The sequence below is a fragment of the Octodon degus genome, unplaced genomic scaffold (assembly GCF_000260255.1).
Source record: "Octodon degus isolate 3935 unplaced genomic scaffold, OctDeg1.0 scaffold00123, whole genome shotgun sequence".
Lineage (NCBI taxonomy): Eukaryota > Metazoa > Chordata > Mammalia > Rodentia > Octodontidae > Octodon > Octodon degus.
Window position 1 is genome coordinate 4,295,357 of NW_004524699.1, and position 5,091 is coordinate 4,300,447.

Below are 5,091 nucleotides of genomic sequence, written 5' to 3' on the forward strand. Positions count from 1 at the left end.
AGAGAGAGAGAGAGAGAGAGAGAGAGAGAGAGAGAAACACTCATTAGCAACAACACCTGCAACAAATTAAAAAGGGGACAATTAGAGATGTATAAGAACAAAGCTCTCTGGCAAAACATGCAAAAAATGAGGCTGCATTAGCGAGGTCTCCTGAGAAGATTGGGCTGTTCTTATTAATACCAGAGTTGCACATTTGGAGATTGGGTATGTTATGAAAGAGGTGAGGTACCCTCTCATCCTTGATGGGGTTATTAGTTCAAAGTGGCTCTGCTTGAGGGTCAGAGGTGCAAAGCAGCCCCTCGAGCCAAGATTTAATGGCTGCTTTCAAATACCGTGCCCAACAAGTCAAAATGTCAAAGTTGTTAAAGGAGCCTACGAAATCGTAACACTAGTTATAGAGGGGACCCTGTGCACAGGTACAGAGGATCAGGGCGTCCACATCTGGGCCAACAGTGGAGAGCTAGGTTCCCACAGACAGGTCAGCACAAGCTGAAAGGCAGAGTTGAATGTTCTTAATGGGATAAGAAAGCAACATATTGAAGACTTACACAGAAATGAAAATAATCAAGGCCAGAATTTTACAATCATCTTTGGAAGGTAGGTTTACAAATGGATCGCTCTGATGATTGCATTACTATTGGAAGCTTTGGGTAACCGTGCAAAAGCCCAAACAGACATAATTAACCCAGGTGTCAGACAGGGGAAAACAGGACTCCAGGAACATCCTGTGTTCCCAGCCGCTTGCTCCTCCCCGGGAGAAATCGTGTCCTGCTAGCATGGGACCTGGGCCAAAAATACTGGCCAACAGGGCAAAGGTGACACCATGAGCCTCTGCCACTCATTATTCTGGTTATTGTGCCGGGGAATATTGCATTTAAATTCCCAAATCACTCAGATGTCAGTGCGACTCTCACCTGACAGCCTCGTAAGCCATCGTACACGGGAAGTCCCAGAGGAGCTAACTATTTCTATGAAAGCTCGCTCAGTTACCACCCAGACACAAACACACTCCTGCCAGAAATGACAAACTGGAGGGGCGGCGCTGCGGCCTGCGCTGGCACTGGCGGCTGAGCGCTCAGCCCTGGGAGGAGCCCCAGCCAGTGCCCCGCTCCAGGCCCTCAAGCCCTCAGCGGGGCTCCTCCATCTCTCAGCGCCAGTGTCATGGTGGCCCTGCCCCTCTCCCTGGATGAAGGTTCTCCTAATGCAGATGAATGAGGGTCGGAGCTGGACCACATTTCCCATCTCACCCCAGGGCGGCATCAGGAGAAACCTGTTATAGAGTCTGCCTGGCCTTGAATGTACGTCTTGCTAGAAAACTCTCGGGGGGGGGGGGGAATTAAAAAAAACGTGCCTGGCGTCTATTTTTACAACCCGAGAAAATGTAGTAAAAATAAAATAGCGTGGCCGGCAACGGCTTGGATGCTTCTCTCTACCAAGTGAGCTCCACGCTGCCCAGAAAACAGCATGCCCCTAATTAATTCTTCCAGCAGCAGGCACCCCACTATTCATGAACAGGTAGGGAGCTCCTCCTGCCTAGGGACAGCTAGGGCGCAGGGCTGCGGGCTTACAAGGAGGAGCCTGGCATTCGGGCGTCCCAGCAGGACCAGCGGCTGGGCTCAAGGCTGGGAAGGAGCTGTTCGTGGTGGCCAGGAGGCGGCAGAGAGGCCCAAAGGCCTGAAACAGAGGCGTGGTGTTGCTACTTGGAACTCTACTAATTGCGGGCTTAAATGTCACACATTCCCGGGAAACCGGGTGGGGGGGTGCGGGGGGGAGGGAAGCCAGCAACAAAATCTGCGAGGGGGGAGGTGTGTGTGTTTACAGTCAATCAACTGGGTGCTGTTGGCATCCTAGGGGTAATTGTAAGCTCAGCACTCAGATATTAGGAGTTTTTGCCAAAAAAGAAAAATGGGAGGGGTGGGGAGGTGCAAGAGCCCCTGAACAAGGGAGAGGAGACCATCTAGGGAGAAGCCAGCAGGGAATTTCAGAGTAAGAGATTGTATCCTGGTGGATCGTTTTCTCCTTGGAAAATAAATCTTCACCTGATATTATTAAGAAACTGCAGTTCCCAGAAACAAATAGAATCAATGTGCTTTATTTTCTTTTAAGAGTCCTCAGGAACCGGGGGAGGGGGGCTGATAGCCAGGGTATTAAAACCTGAAAATTAGATTTTATCAGGATTTCTGAACTCAGATTTCTCTGTCTTATTGAATTAGCGCCTCTGGGAGCTGGCTGGGCTTTCGATCTGGCTCTTCGTGGAGTAGCGGGCTGTGCCCTGGCCTCGTGGGAAACTTGTCCCGGCGGGCGCTGGCTCCCAGGGAGCTTTGGTGGGATGAGGGAAGCCTATCCTCCGAGGTCTGCATTCTCTTTCCAGCAATGCAGTGGAAGATATGGGATTTGCTTTGGGGAGGAGGGACAGGAGAGCCCTATCCGACCAGGGTCACCTTTCTGTCTCCTGCTCCAAGCAGGGCCCTGTGGCTTCCCAGCGCTCATCACCGGCTCAGTGCGCACGGGGGTTCCCGAGTCCCCGTGCACCCTGCTTTGCAATCGTGTTTTCCCTCGCTCGCAGCTCCCCGTGGCGCTCTCTCTCTGTAGCAAGGAACCGGAGAAAGTTGGGAGCACTGTGTGTGCGGGAGCAGGAGCCCCGAGCGCCCGGGGGCTGAGGACGTGGGTCCCCGGTGTACAGGCGGCCGCCCATACTGAGGACGCCAGGAGTTGGGAGTCCGCGCGGCGGGCTGCAAACCGTGTGCACCGCACATGGAGCCCGGCAAGCCCGCCGCTGCTTTTGCCTTTCGAAGTTGCAAGTGAAACACCGAACAATTCATAATCAAGCCTTTCATACGACCTGGCCAGCATCGAAGTGGCCCCCTCCTTTGGCACCGCCTCCCTTAATAAAAACACATCCAGCAGCAGGAAAGCACCCAGGAACGAGCTGCACCCCCATTCCGCGCGCTGCTACCCACAAGGATCCCCAGCCAAACCCGGTAACCCACTCCAGGGCGGCTGCACCCTTGAGACCGCGGTCGAGATCCTGCCCTGCCCAGGCTCCTGCCTCGCGACTCGGAGCCCAACTCCAAGCTGCACTCGCTGAGCTGGCGCCCGCTTGCTCCCCACCTCCACCTACCGAGCCCCAGCGAGGCACGGAGAGAAGTTTCCAGCTGGCGGAGAGTTGGGGGCGCAACTGTGCGCTTGTCAGTTTGCAGAGACTCGAGGGCGCTGGGTGCGCGGCGATTACAGGGGGTTCCGGAGCCGCGCTGGAGAAGGGCGACTTGCCGTGCGGGCTCTCAGTCAAGCCTCCTCCCAACGTCCACCCCCACCCCTACCCCTCCAGCCACACACACAGAGGGAAAAGCCGGCCTGGGGTGGCGGGGCGGGGGGCGGGGTGGGGGAGGCAGAAGAGCCAGCGACTCCTTTAAGATGCAGCTCCAAGCGCGCTCACACCCCTCTAGGTCCAAGCCAGCCCCCAGCCGTAGCAGCCGCTACCCAGTAACTTTTGCAGCGAGCTCGAGCTGCACGGTGCTGGAGCCGCTCCGCGGCCGGAGTGCTGCTCGGTCACCAAGCCCCGCGCGATGCAAGCGGCAGCGGAGCTGCAACCTTACCCGGCTCGGCGGCTCGGGGCGCAGAACGAGGCCGCCGCCGTCCTCGCTCGGCGGTGGGTGCGGCGAGGCCACGCGGGTGGGGGGCGCCGTTAAGCCGGGGTCGGGACGCCCTGGGGCCGCCGGGGGCGCCGCCCGCTGCTGTCCCGGCCGCTGGGGCCGGGGGAGGGGGCCACGCGCGCAGCCAGCATCCGAGTCCGAGGTCGCCGCTAACAAGTGCAAACTTTTGGGGCCCCCCGGGCGGCTCGGGGAGCAGCCGAGCTCGCGCGCCCCGCAGCCCCCGGCCTGGGTGGGCTCCGCGGCTGCTGCTGGTCGCGGCGCCGAGACATCCCCCCTCCCCGCCCCAGCAGGGCGCGGGCCAGATGGCGGGGCGCTCAGGGCCCCCCCGAGCGCCGCTCCAAGTTAATGCCCAGGCGCAATCCTCTTGCCATCGCTGGCGATCACCATCGGGCTTTTATCTCTCGGCCTGATCCGGGCTGCGTAACTTCCTCTGTGTGGCTCTAACACACCATCCCACCACAGAGCAGCGGTCTTCTTAAAGGTGCAGGGAGGAAATACTGCGAGACTCCGGGGACGCCACGGCCCGGGGAGGGGGGCGGCGAGCAGGGGTGTCCCCGAGCGCCCGCGGCCAGGGGGGACCCCAGCAGGCGGCCGCGGGAGCAAGCCTGCTCCTGGGTTGGGGGGTCGCTGCCTACACATGGCCTCCGGGCCCGGGGGCCAGCGGGTCCCTGTGCGCAGGACGCATCCTCTGCCGGCGGTGCGGGTCAGGCGCGGCGGGGCTGCAGCTTCCTTCTCCAAAAGCGGGAGGGGGTGGTGGTGGAGGGTGGGGGGGCTTTCCGGGTGCCGGCGCCCGCGGTTGTGGGGGCTGCCCCATTGGCACAAGGAAGGGGGCCGAGGGAGTCGGGTCCCCCACCCCAGCAGCCCAGGGCTCCGGGCTGCTTCTTTCTCTTTCTCTCTGTGAAGGGCTGCCACCCAGAAGGCCCAGAGCAGTGGGTAAAGGGGTGGGTGGGTGGATTTGGGGCGATGGGGAGGGGGAGCATCTGAGCGCACAACCAGAGCCTGAATACCAGCTGACACATCGCCGCCTCCACCCTCATGGGCCCTGCTCGGGAGAAGCCAAGCTAGCTCTGCAGGGAGTGCAGAATAGGGGGCAGGGGGCTGGCTGGGGGTTCTGTACCTCCCTGGGGCAAGGCTGAGAGCAGGCGCGGGAGGACTCTGGCAATGCCGGGCAGTGGCCATTGAGTTGGCACCTGCGGGCAGCCCTGGGCTCTCTGGCCCCTGGAGGGTTCCTGCCAGCCTGCTTCCTGGGGCTGTGTGGAGGGAGAGCTTGCACGGTCTCCAGAAATGCTCCTGATTTGGGAGTGCTCCTGGCCTCCTTAGGAGGGTGGGCTGGAGGAGCTAGCACTGCCATTTGGAAGTATCAAGAACAAAGGGCCTGAGGACAGAGAGAGGGAGAGAGAGAGAGAGAGAGAGAGAGAGAGAGAGAGAGAGAGAGAGA

General features: G+C 59.9%; 1 protein-coding gene across 1 annotated transcript in view; it reads right to left on the reverse strand.

The window, feature by feature from the left end:
- Ntng2 (netrin G2) overlaps positions 1–4,062 on the reverse strand; it is a 50,883-nt gene extending 46,821 nt beyond the window's left edge. Inside the window, exon 1 of the mRNA XM_023700251.1 lies at positions 3,597–4,062. The gene's annotated coding sequence lies outside the window, so the exon portion shown is untranslated. The remainder of the gene's footprint in view (positions 1–3,596) is intronic.
- Between the last annotated feature and the right edge of the window lie 1,029 nt (positions 4,063–5,091).